This window comes from Arachis stenosperma, chromosome 8, assembly GCF_014773155.1.
Source record: "Arachis stenosperma cultivar V10309 chromosome 8, arast.V10309.gnm1.PFL2, whole genome shotgun sequence".
Taxonomy (NCBI): Eukaryota; Viridiplantae; Streptophyta; class Magnoliopsida; order Fabales; family Fabaceae; genus Arachis; species Arachis stenosperma.
The window spans coordinates 1643181-1661263 of NC_080384.1; the positions used below are offsets into that span (position 1 = coordinate 1643181).

The following is an 18083-nucleotide window of genomic DNA, read 5'->3' on the forward strand; positions in this document are numbered from 1 at the left end:
CGATATAGGTTTGATTTGATCTAAAATCTACACATATTATTAGGATTGCTGGATTTGGTGCACCTCAAATGATATATGAAAAATTGTAGTGAATCCACCCAAAGATTGCAAAAATGAGAAAACTTCCAAGAAAATTATAGGCTTCTGATGAAATCAAAGAACTTCTAATCTTTCACTCAGCATTGACATAACATGTCCTAATTTTCTTTCTTAAAAGTAGTTAAAAGTTTGCTCGACTTTAAGATTCTAGATTCAAATCTTACAATTAGTCATTTATATCTCTATGGTTACCCATTTTGTTATCATTGTTTCATTATTTTTCCTTAATCAACTATATATTCTTATTTAAAGTTAGTTAAAGAATTTATATATTCATTATTAATTTATTATTGTTCCAACTTTCAAATACATATTTTGAAGACATCAAATGACTATGATTTTTTTAGTAATTTTAAATTATATATATTTGTTTATATGAAAAAAAAATCATACTTACAATTTTTAATATAATAATAATTTATATTATTACAAAAGTATTTGCTGGTAACCAATTGAATAATTACTTTAAATTCATAACCTATTTGAATTTTTATTTTTAACAATAAATTACTAAAAATAACAACAAATATTATATTCTAACTTGGTCTATTATCATTTTTTATTTCTCAACAATTATATATGTGTTGTATATAATCTATGATGCACGAACACTGACACGGACACGAGACACGATACGACATGGGACACACCGACACGCGAATTTTAAAATTTTACATGACACAGGTACACGTATACATATCAAATATAAAGTCTTTTTTAGATAAACCATAATGATATTTTCATATTTTATTGATATTAGAATATAAATTAATTTTTTAAATTATTTTTAATGTCTTATTTTAATTATATCAAGTATTTAAAATATTTTTTGTTTTAATAAATAATAATATATACTATATCTAAAATTATTTTAAGAATATATATTAATAATAAGATCGGACACGCTGACACGTGATGGTATTTAGGCGTGTCCAAGTGTATCCGGAGAAGAATTTTTTATTTTTTATTGAGACACGGTTTGGACACAGCAGACACGCGTGTCGGACGAGTGTCGGTGAGTGTCGTGTCCGAAATGTGTCCGACACGCAGACACGACAATTCAGCAAAGTGTCCGTGGTTCATAGTATATAATCAACCACTGCATTCTTGGGATGACACTCTTTCAAAGGTGGATATGTAGGATAACGCACGAATGATTAAAGAGGAACTGGATATTCTTTTAATGATGGATACGACGGAGATGGAAGATCTACCGACCTTGGATGATAATCAACCACCGCATTCTTGGGATGGCAACAAACAGATTGAGATAGTTCTTGATGAGGAGTGTTTGCCGGAAGCTATGGAGAATCGGGTGGAGACAGAAGTTACCAAGCATACTCAGTTACAGCCACAACTCCAGCCGCATACAACGAACATGGAAGAGCAATGTGCTATTGACGTCAATGTTAATCAACCACCTCAGCTAGAATCTCCACCTCTGCCTCAACCTCCGCTTTAGTCTCAGCATCAACCCAAGACGCAGACGAATATAAGCAACATGACAGATCAGTTTTTTGCTGACACTCGGGGTTATCAACCTTCGTTAGAGCTGATTGCCGAAGTGGGTGGTCATCAACCACTTCAATCTCAACCGCAACCTCAAGTCTAGACTTGGGAGGAGAACAAAGCCTTTGAGTCGGTTATCACCAATTATTTCTAGGATGCTATACACAATTGCTGGGAGACTGTGGTTGCTCACCTCCCCGAAAAGACTCCGGTACAGCTGCAAGATCGCTTTTTGAAGCTGATGACCGACGTCAATGCCATAAAAAATGGTTATTCTGAGAACATGATCATCATGATACCTGTACCTGCTACCCCTTTAGAACGCAGCCCTCTCTCCATCCCCATCGTCAATGTAACACCACCGCCTCCTTGGACTTATCATCAACATCACAGGTGGCTACTCTAAATATTTTCATTCTCCTTTTATTTCTTTATTTATTTTTTGCCCATACAGATACATAGATACTCTATTTCTCTATTATGTAAATACATCTTGGTAATATTATCATAGTAGGATAGAGGCAATGGCGCCCGCGGCAAACATGGCAGTGCCAATGTATATTATGTTGTCGTCATTAGCCATGTCAAGGGCAACAAGAGAACAAAACTGACATGCCAACAGCAACATAATCCAATACGAATCTTTACCTGTGGCTTCTAGTGACAACAATGAACGGAAAATAATATATCATTAGACTTTACAAGAGCACAAGTACGTATTAATTAATAGTATTATATATGTTTGTCATTTAAAGGTTAGATAGAAAGAACTTTCCTATAAAATTTGTTAGTCACTCATTATATCAAAATATTTTTTGGCAGGTTGTTTCTCCAAAGGTATGAAGAATTAGGAAAATAATGGTTAAGAATTTCAAATGAATATGTTAAAACAAGAACTTATACACAAGTTGTTAGTAACGCTAAAAAATTCTTTGAACGCCAGGAAAAAATAGCTAGAAGAGAAAAGCTAAGGGGAAAGAATATGCATGACATAGCTGACTATTGTACGTAGTTTTTTTGTTAATCTAAAAATTATTTAATTTGTTAGTCTAAACTCTTTGAAGTATTTAATCATGGTAGTTATTATATTTTAATTAATATTTTATGTAGAAACTATAACATAACATGTGTATTTTATTGGACCAAAGAGAATTTACGAAAGAAGAGAAGACTACTCAAGCAAAAAAAAATAAAAAATAAAAACACACACACACACACAACAAATAATGGACTAAATATTTGTTTTAGTATGTTTAGTTTGGTTTAATTATTACCTTAATTTTTTTTTCCTAAAATGTGAATGTGTGCCAATTTGACAATATTAGAGGGTAGCATATGGCTTAGTTTGATCAATGGTGTAGGAATATAGGTATGTATAGAACAATGGTGTAAGTATTGGAATTTTTGATCCCCTAACTCTCTTGCTTTGATGGCAATGCCGAAGGAGTGGTGAACTAGGCCTTATTTAAGGTCTCGATGACTTTGCCGAAGGGACTTCGGGTGGGAACAAGGTATTTTTTTAAATAATTATTAGTTTAAAATATATTAATTTAAGTAAGAATTCTTTAAAAATATTTTATCATAGAATATAGAATATTTTTATATAATTTTTATCAAAAATATTATATACATATTAAAAATTAGTCACTAAATTAGTCATCATATATTATATATAAATACATGTATTGTCTAATTTAATTTTGCTTCTTAAAATATATTAATACATACTGTTAAATACTAACTAATAAAGTCAAAACCATAACATTCATAATAACTACAAGTTACAAGAGATGGTTATTCACTATGATTTGATATTTCTCTTAAGTTCTATTCAAATTGATAATATAAAAATATTAATTCAAAGCAGAATAACTGAATAAGTGTAACTTTGACAACCGTTTTCTCTTCAAGTTCATAATTAAAAATATCCTAGCCGAATAACACACTATGCTTGTGATATACAATGATCACTATTATAACTAAAGTAACTTTCATCCAAACCACAATTTTAGAATTCAAACTAAGATTTGAAATGCTATCAATACTAATTAAGATGATATTTCAAAGTATTTTCCGTAATTATTTTTTGGGTGTACAACCATTTTCCATAATTGAATCAATGTTCTAGTATAGATGGCCAAGCAAGTTCATTCACCTATTTTCAAGACATAGCTCAACTTAGATCAAACAATTAATGGTGTTGAATCATAGATGAATCAAAATTGTAATATATATAGACATTCATAAGTTTCAAATGATAACTAGTTAAATAATTAAAATTACACTAATTAATTTACATGGATTAGCTCCTGAAATCAGAGGAACACCAGAATATGAACACAAAAATTAGCTAAGAACTGAGGGGTACAACTTTGGAAATGCGTACAAGAGGGTAAAATAATGCAAAATAATAACAATAAAGAAAAACATACAAACTAAGAGAAAAATCACCCAGGAATTTTTGGTGATTGTGCACACGAGCTTTCATTTCACACGTCGCCACGGAAACAAACATCCTCCGAGAAAAGGAAGAACGACTTATCTACCAAAACAATATGACAGGAGCTTCTTGAAACTTATTGCCAAACCAGATAGAGGGAGTCACAGAGTCAAACTCTAGAACACTGCCACATTTATAGAGCTTAATGTAGAATAAACTGAAGAAAAATATCATTGTGGTATGTGGGCTGCGTCTAACTCAATGGCAGCATTAGGTGATTCTAATTTACAGTTCTACCACTTAACAATTCAGTATCACGTGATATGATCTTGTCATACAACCATAAATAAGTTAAAAGGTGGTGACCCATCTTCTTCCTTCTGTTTCGAAGACTCACCATTGCCTTGGATATACCATGTTACTTTCGGGGACAACGGACTATACAAATCTGTACAAAAAGGGTAATTAGACAATGATCATTTCCAGAAATAGCAAAAGTTTCTTAACCGAAACATTATAAGAAAATAGGAAACAAAGTTTTATCTCACAATTACACTAGAAATCCTACTCTGTCCTGAATATTGACTATATGTCCTACCCCAAGACATTTTTAGGCTTTTAACTTTCCTCTTCTGATGCCCTTTTATTTCTACAGATTCAATGGCCATTGGTGTAATGATGTATACCATTTAAGCAAGCAATAATTTCAAGCTCCAAGTCCATTTTGCATGTGTAAACAATTTGCATATTTTAGAAAGTGAATCACTGAGGAAAATAAGTCATTAAGTGCAATTATTAAGGCAAATACAACTTTGAGGAGCTTATATAACCAACATACTCATCAGTGAGGAATGAGGCATTACCTGTAGAAACTGGAGGATCTGACTCTCTTGTACTATGCAATACTACTGTGCCAGATAACACTGTGATGAAACTACATAGCTCTGATGCAATGCTGCTTATACTTTGACCAGAATAGTCCTAATAAGAAAAAGAGGATAGATGATTACAATAGATAGTTAACCACTTGATGTGTGAGATAACTCATTCTTTTTAGGGCACACTTTTCGTTTTGTTTTAGTGAATACTAACCTTAAACATGATTGCACTAGCTAATATTCTAAAAGATGTGAACAAGGCATAATAAATTGGAGACAAAACTGCAGTGTTAAATGTATCCAACGCCTGCAAATATGAAAGTATTTGTCACCATATAACTCCAAGCAAATGATGCAAACAAAAGTAATAGGAAATAAAAAATTTGAATCCAGCCTTCTAGATCATCAATTGTTAGTCTAGGTCAAGCATGAAGTTTCTGTTATTTGGGTTAGAGGGTTACAAGTTGAACTTCTAGATTATCTCTTAGCTTTCAAATCATTTCTTCAATTAGAAAGTGACTTTAACTAAAATCTTCAATCTGAACATGGAATAGCCAATAGAGACAACAAAATCAGAGTCTTCATGTCGTAGTGAATATAACACAGTGAAAGAAACCACAGAACACATATACGAGTAGCATACCTGGTTGAACAACCAAATTTCTTGAACAGAAGTAAGAGACTTCTCTTGAGGCGCATGGAGTACAATCACAGTCGAACCCACAATGCACATAAGACACCGCAGCATGCCCATTCTTTGCAGCTTCTCCTTAAGCATGAAATGTGCCAACATAGCACTACCCCATTTCCACAAACCACAAAAAAGTATTATAATTACATAATCATATATCTATCAACAGATTGTAGCAAAATGGCATAAACATATAGGATAAAGTCGTTTCTCAAAATTTTAAAATGGCAAATTTGTTCTCATCGTCCAAAAAAGGGGTGCCAAAATATGAATACAAGTATGTGGTATGTTATATAAAAACTCAATTTTACGAAAGAAAGTAGGTACAAAGATAAGAAGTTTAAATGTAACAACAGTAATTGATGTAAATATTCATGCAGACATACTTGAATATAAAAGAATTGGAACATTCAAATCCTCAATAACTCTACTTTATTGATTCCTCATTATTTTAGTTGACCAAATTGGGGTTCTACTCAAATATAAAAAATCAAAGCTTTTACCTAACTATAATACTCAAAGCACTAAGAGGAGTAATAAGAACAGTTGGGGCATAGATGTATGCTTCGAATTAGCAATCTCTCCAACAATCACTGTAACCAAACACACTCCAAAATCAGTTAAGATGTTGCGGCATTGTGCGGATGATGAGGCATTCAAGCCATGGATCTATCCTGAACTTTGTAAGCCGACACCTAAGATGTAGGAAGTGTTATCTGATGTGTATGGTTATATTCATTGCATGTTTTACATGGCGTCTCAGAAAGAGGGAAGGTTCTAAGAAAATAGAAAACAAAATTTTATCTCACAAATACACTAAGAAATCCTAATATGTCCTAAATATTGACTATATGCCCTACCCCAAGACATTTTTAGGCTTTTAACTTCCCTCTTCTAATGCCCTTTTATTTCTACAGATTCAATGGCCATTGGTGTAATGATGTATACCATTTAAGCAAGCAACAATTTCAAGCTCCAAGTCCATTTTGCATCTGTAAATAATTTGCATATTTTAGAAAGTGAATTACTGAGGAAAATAAGTTATTAGGTACAATTATGAAGGCAAATAAAACTATGAGGAGATTATATAACCAACATGCTCATCAGTGAGGAATGAGGCATTACCTGATGAAACTGGAGGATCTGGCTCTCTTGTGCTATGCAATACTACTATGCCAGATAACACTGTGATGAAACCACATAGCTCTGATGTAATGCTGCTTATACTTTGACCAGAATAGTTCTAATAAGAAAAAGAGGATAGATGATTACAACAAATAGTTAAACACTTGATGTGTGAGATAACTCATTCTTTTAGGGCATACTTTTTGTTTTATTTTAGTGAATACTAACCTTAAACATGATTGTACTAGTTAATATTGTAAAAGATGTGAACAAGGCATAATAGATTGAAAACACAACTGCAATGTTAAATATATCCAATGGCAGCAAACATGAAAGTGTTTGTCACCATATAACTCCAAGCAAATGATGCAAACAAAAGTTATGGCAAATAAAAAATTTGAATCCAGCCTTCTAGATCATCAGTTGTTAGTCTAGGTCAAGCATGACATTTCTGTTATTTGACTTAGAGGGTTACACATTGAACTTCTAGATTACCTCTTAGCTTCCAAATCATTTTTCAATTGGAAAGTGTTTTTAGCTAAAATCTTCAATATGAACATGGAACATCCAATAGAAACAACAAAACCAGAGTCTTCATGTCGTAGTGAATATAACACAGTGAAAGAAACCATAAAACATATATACGGGCAACATACCTGGTTGAACAGCCAAATTTCTTGAAGAGAAGTAAGAGACTTCTCTTGAGGTGCATGGAGTACAATCATAATTGATCCCACAATGCACATAAGACACCTCAGCATGCCCATTCTCTGCAGCTTCTCCTTAAGCATGAAATGTGCCAACACAGCACTATCCCATTTTCACAAGCCACAAAAAAGTATTATAGTTATTATCATATATCTATCAACAGATTGTAGCAAAATGGCAGAAACTTGTAGCATAAAGTCGTTCCTCAAAATTTTAAAATGAAAAATTTGTTCTTATCGTCCAAAAAAGGGTGGTAGAATATGAGTACGAGTATGTGTTATGATACATAAAAACTCAATTTTATGAATGAAAATAGGTACATAGATAAGAAGTTTAAATGTAACAACAATATTTGATGTAAATATTTATGCAGACATACTTGAGTATAAAAGAATTGGAACATTCAAATCCTCAATAACTCTACTTTATTGATTCTTCATTATTTTAGTTTACCCAATTGAGAGTCTACTCAAATTAAAAAATTGGTTCTTTTACCTAACTATAATACTCAAAGCACCAAGAGGAGTAACAAGAACAGCTGGGGCATAGATGTATGCTACAAATTAGTAATTTCTCCAACAATCACTGTAACCAAACACACTCCAAAATCAGCTAAGACGTTGAGGCATTGTGTGGATAATGAGGCATTCAAGCCATGGATCTATCTTGAATATTGTAAGCCGACACCTAAGATGTAGGAATTGTTATTTGATGTGTATGGTCATGTTCATTGCATGTTTTACATGGCATCTCAGAAAGAGAAAAAGTTTTAAGAACTAGTTTGTTAATACGTAATTATTTGTGTATATGTTAATATGTAATTGTGTATTTATTCATTTTAGTGATCAAGATATATGTTAAAACACACAAGCTTAATACAAGTTCATTGTTGTGATTTGAATTTTGGTAAAAAAAAAAGCATATGGTATGCTTGACTCTGTGGTGTGATTGTATGATTTTTATTTAAGAAAGATCGGACAATTGGATGGGCTAAATCATCATAAATATTTTGAGTTGTACGTTGCATTTTTTCTAGGTTGTAAACTTGCAAAATGCAGAACACAACTCAGTCTGTTCATGATGATTTTCCCATTCAACTATATCCATCTTCAAAAATAGGGCGAACAATATAAGGCTGATATTCGATAGAGATTTAATTTGATCTAAAATCTACACAAATGATTAGGATTGTTGGATTTGGTGCACCTCAAATGGTATATGAAAAATTGTAGTGAATCCCCACAAAGATTGCTGAAATGAGAAAACTTCAAAAAAAAAAATTATAGGCTTCTGATAAAGTCAAAGAACTTCTACTCTTTCACTCAACATTGACATAACATGTCCTAATTTTCTTTCTTAAAAGTAGTTAAAAGTTTGTTCGACTTTAAGATTCCAGATTCAAATCTTACAATCAGTCACTTATATCTCTATGGTTACCCATCTTGTTAGCATTGTTTCATTTTTTTTTCTTAATCAACTATATATTCTTATTTAAAGTTAGCTAAAGAATTTATATATTTATTATTAATTTATTATTGTTCCAACTTTTAAATACATATTTTGAAGATATCAAATGACTATAATTTTTTTAGTAATTTTAAATTATATATATTTGTTTATATGAGAAAAATCATACTTCTAATTTTTAATATAATAGTAATTTGTATTATTGCAAAAGTATTTGCTGGTAGCTAATTGAACAATTACTTTAAATTCATAACCTGTTTGAATTATTATTTTTAACAATAAATTACTAAAAGTAACAACAAATATTATATTCCAACTAGGTCTATTGTCACTTTTTCTTACTTAACAATTATATATGTGTTGTATATATTGTAAAATCTGGTTAATTAATATATAATTAGCACATAAATAAAAAATATATTCTAGAAATTTTGAAATGTGATTTTTATGGTTTAATATGATAGAAAAAATTAAAATGAGAATTTCTACACTAATTTTAAAGAATTTGGCCCAAGATTGGGCCGAACGGGCCAAACCAAGCCAACTAGGCCCGTATTGTGCCTAAGGCCCAGCCAAGCCTCATCTCTCCTCTCTCAAACATAGAACATGCTGAAAGGGAAAGGGGAAAGCTTGAAACCCATGCCCAAATTTACTTCCAACTTCATTTGATCACAACTTTTGATCCAAAGTTCCGATCACCGCACCGCTTGCGGCCACGCCACCACGGCGTCGAGCTCTACAAAACCCACAACTTTGTTCTTGAGGTAAGCTATGTTTTCCTTCCAGTTTTCTCATCCTTTGATTTCGAAATTCTTGGTTAAAAATATTGAGATTTTGGGTTCTTTGATATTATAGGATCTAATTAGCTTGAAGGAAAATCTTAGTTTTACCTCTTTGATCTTCGGATAAGGTAAGATTCTCAATCCTAAGTCAAATACTTAAAATTTTGTGATTTAGTAGTTGAGTTGTATATGTGAGTGTATATTATGTGTATTAGCCAATGTATGTGTGTACATAGGAGCTTGATTGAGGTCTTGCAAAGTGTGGAGTGGACTTGTGGTACTGAAAAATAGGTTGGTATGGTGTTGAGGCATTGAAACTTGAGGAAAAGTGCAATTGGAAGTGTTTCGGGTTGAGCGGAGAATCGGTCAAAGTATGGTTTCGGTTTGCTGTATTAAAATTTAAGGTAATGTGAACACTTAGGCTAGTGACCCTAGGATAGGAATTGAATTTGTGATGATTGTTAATTGGTTGAAATAGATGGTATTGATTATGTGATTATTGGTTTTGGAGGTGCAATTGATATTCTTGATGAATGATGCATGTGAATTGTGTATGGTGGTGATGATTGATACTTGTAAAGGTTAAATTGAAGTTGAACTTGTACTTGATATGGATAATTGGTCTTGAATATTGAACATCGTGGAATTAGAAGTCTTGGTTTTGAAGTTTAATTAAAGTGGAAGGCTGGTAATTGATAATGTATATTGTGAATTGTTGAACTTGGATTATTGAGTGAAGATTGATGAAAATAGAGAATTGATGTGTTGTAACTTGAATAAGGAAGTTGGAATATGGTTGATGCTAATTGGTAAGGTTTTGGTTGGGTTTAAAGTGGTTAGGAAGTGTATATTTGAAAATTTAGGCTTGTTGATTTTTTGTGAAAATTGTGATTTTGGCCCAACTTTAGTAGAGAATAACTTGGTCTTCGGACTCCCGATTTGTGTCAAACTTATTTAGAAATAAAATTGGGTTCGAGATGTTTGTAGCATTTGAAGAACAAATGAAAAATAATTTAAAACAAAAAAGTTATGCGTGTCGGAAGTTTGAGGATCAAAACTCAAATTCTGCAGAATTTCAGACTTGGTAAAAATTTTGATGAAAACTAGTTGTATGCATACGCATACCCTCCCTACGCATAGGGAGGATTCTGTTTGGCTCCTATGCGAGCGCATATATGTGAATGCATACGCATAGTGCTCTAAAAACCCCTTTTTCGCGTACGCATACATATGGTGCACACATGCATTCAATTCTGTCTGGTACGTATGCGTACCCAAACAGATGCATGCATATGCATATTGGCTAGAAGAGACCTATGCGTACACATAGCCCTGTTTTTTTAGCAACTATGAGATTTGTGTTTTTAAGACGAATTTCAAAGCTTTTAAGCCTCTATTTTCATCCTGTTAGTCCTAAATCCTTATAGTACGCCTAGTAATGAGATGAAACTAGGAAAGGAGGTAACCTGTAGATAAAGTAAAGGGAAAATTAAGGATGAAACATGATTAATGATAAATACATGGGTTGTTGAGGATGACGGTGGAAGTGATGTATGTGATGTGAGACGAATGGCTGTATGTTATAATAATTTATGGCTGGTTATGAATTATGATTTTTAGCCAGATGGTCGAGATAAAAACTGATTTATGCCTGAATATGAATGGATATATGCTGATTGATTGATATTGTGAATGTTGCACTTCCACCTATCTGAGATACGAGTTTTCTTGGGTGAAAGCAGTGGTTAGCCACCACGTGCTCCAGGTTGAAACTCGATACTCTGCTGACCCTATATCGTAAGTGTGGTCAGACATTGTGAAAGTTTTGGATGAGCTCGCCCTCGTGGATAAACACCAGTATGGGTGTTGTATATATATTGATAATTATAATTGTGGATAACTCAAGTTGGGGATGCGCGACAGAGGGACAGTCCAATGGTTAGCTACCAGGACATATTGGGTTGGCTTTATAACTGACAGATGAGACTCGTCAGCCACTAGGATAGGCATGCATCATATGCATCTATATGTTTGTTTGGTGTGTTTTATTTTGGATTGCTTAAGTGATTGCATAACTACTTGCTACTTGATTATTTGTTATATTTGAATCTTGTTTGTGATTTTCCTTGTTTGTAATAATTGTGTTTGTGGCATTTGGTTCTGTTGGTGGTTGGGAGGGTCGGAGGACTTGGATTAGGGAGTATTAGATAGTCTGAAGACCTTAGCAAGTTACCCATTTTAATTTCACGATTTAGCTATATTTTTAAGCTTTAATTATCTGTTGGAAGTTCTAGAATTGCCTTCGGATTTTCCAAAACATTATATGTTAGATATGTGGGCACTGTTACCATGCTGAGAATCAGATTTTGTAATTTTTAGATGCAGGACGTGAGGCTCCTCGCTGAGGCATGCTGGAGACTTCTGATTTAGCGAAGATCCTTAGCTCTTGGTACTTTATTTTGGTTATCTGTCCTTACTTAGATACTTATTATCTCCATTGTTTATATATACTGTATTGACTCCTCTTAGAGGTTATTTTGGAGACTCAGGTTTTGTAACTCTATATTTTGGGTTTTCTTTTAGATTTTCCTATATATCTATATATGTATAACTATGTGCTCGGACTGGTTACCTTCACAAACTGAGACCTGAGCTTTGCTATCTGTATCTTGGCACTCTATCGTACATACATCTGTGTCAGCTTACTTTATCTGCTTTGTTTACGTTATCAATCGGAGTGTTGCGCTTTTCAATTTAACGATTTTATTTTATCCCATTTTCTTCAAAGGCTCCTAGTTAAAGATCTTTTTCACTATTATTATACATAAAAGTTTACTTTCAGAGGTCGTAATACCTCACCACCTCTTTCTTATGACTTAAGCATGAGGCTCTGTGTGGTAGGGTGTTACATTATGGTATCAGAGTAGTTCGTTCTTGTAGAGCCTGAGGGATGGACTGACTATGCTTTTGTGCATTCTCTGTGTGTGTGTGTTAATGTGCTATTAGGATATCTGACTGATGTAACTGGCATATATTTTAATAAGCATGCATTTGAGACTTTGAAGCACTAGACTTTTGATATTGAGACTGATCAACTTGATATCAACTGTTTGGTGTGTATAGGAATCAGATGGCGCCTAGTGGACACAGTTGAGGCCTTGGGAGAGGTCATTCTAGTACTCAGGGGCCGAAAACCGATACGAACAACCCAGTGAACTTCATGGCTGCGTTAGAAAATATGGTTGCTACTATGCAAGCCACCGCTGAGGCGCTGGGGTAGCATATGAACAACAATGGTATTGGAGAAAATGGCGAAAATGGGCCGATGACGTTCTCAGCATTCCTGAAGGTTAACCTTCCAGTTTTCAAGGAAACCACCAGTCCGACTGAAGCCGATACCTGGTTTTAGGCCATGGAACAAGCACTGCAAGCACAGCAGGTGCCTGAGGAGCAGTGTGTCAAGTTTGCTACCTACCAGCTCACTGGGGAATCACTGCATTAGTGGCAAGCAACACAACGCCTCCTGCAGCAAGGTGATGATCCTATATCCTAGGATACTTTTCAAGTTGAGTTTTATAAGAAATACTTCCCGAATTCCGTCAGGACGACAAAGGAGCTTGAGTTACTGTAGCTGAAGCAGGGTACTATGTTCGTGTTTGAGTATACCAACAAGTTCGAGGAATCATGCCGATTCTCTCATATTTGCCAAGGAGCTCCTGAAGACTTTGAGGAGTGAAAGTGCATTAAGTATGAAGGAGGGCTCCGAAGTGACATCTTTAGTTTAGTAGGGCCAATGGAGATCAGGATTATTAGAGTTGGTGAATAATAGCAGAGTGGCTGAAGATTGTGTGAAAAGGGCAGTTGCAGAAAAAGGAAGCTATAGGAGACCTTTTCAGCAGAACCGAGGGAGGAACTTTGCTCCTAGGGGTTAGACTTTCAAGCGTGGAGGCTTTGCACCACATCAAACTCAGGGTCAGGCTAGTTTCAAAAGGCCTAACAACAACAATTTTCAAGGGAGAAGGTTTGGGAAGCAACCTCTGAATGAGCAAGCTTGTGCTAGATGCGGGAGTCATCATCCAGGTGTTCTGTGTAAAGCCGGTTGGGACTTATATTACCCATGTGGTAAACTGGGACATAAAGCCTCAAACTGTCCAGAGAAGTTGAGACAGGGTACTGGAAGAGCACATCAGCCTGGTCAAGTGTTCACTACCTCAGCTGTAGGTGCCGAAGGGTCCGATACACTTATCCAAGGTAAATGTGAAATGGCTGGTCAAACTTTAAATGCTCTATTTGATTCGAGAGCAACTCATTTAATTCATTGTATTTGAAAAGGCTAGCAAGTTAGGATTGAAAATTGTGGTTTTGGGCTACGATCTGAAGGTGTATAATTGATGAGCGGATAATTTGTACCCTTTTTGGCATTGTTTTTAGTATGTTTTTAGTAGTTTTAGTTAAGTTCTTAGTATATTTTTATTAGTTTTTAGTTAAAATTCACTTTTCTGGACTTTACTATGAGTTTGTGTATTTTTCTGTGATTTCAGGTATTTTCTGGCTGAAATTGAGGGACCTGAGCAAAAATCTGATCCAGAGACTGAAAAGGACTGCAGATGCTGTTGGATTCTGACCTCCCTGCACTCGAAGTGGATTTTCTGGAGCTACAGAAGCCCAATTGGCGCGCTCTCAACGGCGTTGGAAAGTAGACATTCTGGGCTTTCCAGCAATATATGATAGTCCATACTTTGCCCAAGATTTGATGGCCCAAACCGGCGTTCAAAGTCACCCTCAGAAATTCCAGCGTTAAACGCCGGAACTGGCACCTAAATGGGAGTTAAACGCCCAAACTGGCATAAAAGCTGGCGTTTAACTCCAAGAAGAGTCTCTACACGAAATTGTTTCATTGCTCAGCCCAAGCACACACCAAGTGGGCCCGGAAGTGGATTTTTATGTCATTTACTCATCTCTGTACACCATAGGCTACTAGTTTTCTATAAGTAGGACCTTTTGCTATTGTATTAAGAGTCTTTCGATCACTAGAGCTTTTGATCATGTTTTATGATTGAACCCTCTTTGGGGGAGGCTGGCCATTCGGCCATGCCTAGACCTTGTTCTTATGTATTTTCAACGGTGGAGTTTCTACACACCATAGATTAAGGTGTGGAGCTCTGCTGTATCTCGAGTATTAATGCAATTACTATTGTTCTTCTATTCAATTCCGCTTGTTCTTTGTCCAAGATATCACTTGTTCTTCAACTTGATGAATGTGATGATCCGTGACACTCATCATCATTCTCACCTATGAACAAGGTGACTGACAACCACTTTTGTTCTACAAGCAATCAAGGCTCTAGTGAATATCTCTTGGATTCCTGATACACGATGCATGGTTGATCGCCTGACAACCGAGTGCTCGCCTGACAAATGAGCCAGCCATTCCGTGAGATTAGAGTCTTCGTGGTATAGGCAAGAACTGATGGCGGCATTCAAGAGAATCCGGAAGGTCTAACCTTGTCTGTGGTATTCTGAGTAGGATTCAATGATTGAATGACTGTGACGTGCTTCAAACTCCTAGCAGGCGGGGCGTTAGTGACAGACGCAAAAGAATCGATGGATTTTATTCCGGCCTGACCGAGAACCGACAGCTGATTAGCCATATGCTGTGACAGAGCATAGGAACATTTTCACTGAGAGGATGGGAGGTAGCCACTGACAACGGTGAAACCCTACATAAGCTTGCCATGGAAAGGAGTAAGAAGGATTGGATGAAGACAGTAGGAAAGCAGAGAGACGGAAGGGAAAGCATCTTCATACGCTTATCTGAAGTTCCTACCAATGAATTATATAAGTACCTCTATCTTTATCTTTATGCTTTATTCGTATATCACTATACCCATTTGAGTCTGCCTGACTAAGATTTACAAGGTGACCATAGCTTGCTTCATACCAACAATCTCCGTGGGATCGACCCTTACTCGCGTAAGGTTTATTACTTGGACGACCCAGTGCACTTGCTGGTTAGTTGTGCAAAGTTGTGTAGTGATCACAATTTCGCGCACCAATAATGCCACTCATGAAGCCATGGTGACTAGGTTATGATGTCCGCAAGTTTCATTTAGTGTTAAGCAATGTGATTTTGTTTATGATTTAATTTCCTTGCTGATGACTGGTCTTGATCTTATCTTGGGTGGACTGGTTGTCTAAAAACCATGTTTTGCTGGACTGTTTTGAGAAATCGTTGTATTTCATGCCAGAAGGATCAGAAGGGCCGGTTTCGGTGAATGACTGTTATTTAAACTACGTGGTAGTAAATTGTTTGGGACAGAAGTGTCAGGGCATTATGCTATCAGCTGCGAGTGTGTCAGGTGAGGAACAAAGTATAGAGAAAGTTCCGGTTGCTTGTGAATTTCCTGAAGTGTTTTCGGATGACATTGACGAATTTCCTCCTGCCCGAAAGGTTAAATTCGCAATTGAGTTGGTATCTGGAATGGGGCCAATCTCGATTGCCCCTTACAGAATGTCACCTTTAGAAATGGCCGAGCTCAAGGCTCAATTGGAAGATTTAATGAGTAAACACTTTATCCGCCCTAGTATTTCTCCGTGGGGAGCGCTGGTGTTACTGGTGAAGAAGAAAGACGGTAGTATGCGTCTCTGTGTAAACTACAGGCAATTGAACAAGGTCACAATAAAGAATAACTACCTGCTGCTGATGATTGATGATCTCATGGATCAGTTACAAGGAGTCAGAGTTTTCTCTAAGATTGATTTGCGATCCAGTTTTCACCAGATAAGGGTGAAAGATGAGGACATCTCTAAGACCACTTTCAGGACTCGTTATGGTCATTACCAGTACATTGTAATGTATTTTGGGTTAACGAATGCTCCTGTAGTATTTATGGACTATATGAACCGAATTTTTTGCCCATTTTTGGATAAGTTCGTTGTCGTCTTTATTGATGATATACTAATTTATTCTAAAACCGAGGAGGAGCATGCAGATCACTTAAGAACTGTGTTACATATTTTAAAGGAAAGAAAATTCTATGCAAAACTATCTAAGTGCAAGTTCTGGAAGAGCGAGGAGAAGTTCCTTGGCCATGTAGTGATTAAACAGGGGATAGCTGTAGATCCTTCTAAGGTGGAAACGGTGATGGAATGGGGGCGACCTACCTTAGTAACTGAGATAAGGAGTTTTCTGGGCTTAGCTAGCTATTGTCGGAGATTCATCAAAGGCTTTTCTCATATGGCTTTGCCATTGACAAAGTTAACCCGCAAGGATGCGCCGTTTGTTTGGACTTCTGAATGTGAAGAGAGTTTTCAAGAGTTGAAGCAAAAGTTGACCACTGCACTGGTGTTGGTGTTACTTGAGCCGGATGAACCATTTCAGGTGTACTGTGATGCCTCACTAAAGGGTCTGGGTTGCGTGCTGATGTAGCACCAGAATGTAGTGGCGTATGCCTCGCAACAGTTGATACCTCATGAAGTTAATTACCCGACGCACAACTTGGAACTCCCTGCAGTTGTGTTTGCACTAATGGGGTGGAAGCATTATCTTTATGGGGTTAAGTTCCAAGTTTTATCTTATCACAAGAGCTTGAAGTATCTCTTTAATAAAAAAGAGCTTAATATGCACCAGAGGAGATGGATGGAGTTGCTAAAAGACTATGACTTTAAATTGAGCTACCATCCGAGAAAGGCAAATGTTGTGGCGGACGTCTTGAGTCGGAAATCATTGTATGCTGCTGGGATGATGCTTCGAGAAAAAAAACTGTTTAAAGCATTTGCAAACCTAAAGTTAGATGTTCAAGAAGTGCCTGGAACTTTGTGCTTGAGTCAGTTACAAATCTCGAGTGATTTTAAGTCGGAACTCTTAAAGGCTCATCGAGATGATAATGTGTTACCAAAGGTATTGCCGGCGATTGAGCAAGGAAAGCAGTGGAGAGTGTGATGGGACAAGGACGAGTTATGGAGATTCAAAGGTAGGATCATTGTGTCGAATGTTGGGACATTGTAGCAGGATATCCTAAAAGAGGTGCACAAAAGCAGATTCTCTATTCACCCGGGGAGTACTAAGATGTACCATGATCTGAAAGCTATGTTTTGGTGACCTGGTATGAAAAATGACGTGACAGAACATGTTTCAAAGTGCTTAACCTGTCAGAAAGTGAAGATTAAACACACTAGAGGCCGTTCGGGACTTTGCAACCTTTAAAAGTTCTGTAATGGAAATGGGAGGGCATCGCGATGGACTTTGTGTCGGGATTGCCGAGGACTAGAATCGGGTTTGATGCTGTCTGGATGATTGTGGACCGACTGACGAAGTCGGCTCACTTTCTACCCATTCGGATGAACTATACTCTTGAGGAGTTAGCACGCTTGTACATAAATGG

The 18083-nt window shown here is 35.9% G+C and overlaps 1 pseudogene; it reads right to left on the reverse strand.

The window, feature by feature from the left end:
- Window positions 1-4362: 4362 nt before the first annotated feature.
- Window positions 4363-8891, reverse strand: LOC130944447 (probable magnesium transporter NIPA6; annotated as a pseudogene).
- Window positions 8892-18083: the final 9192 nt, after the last annotated feature.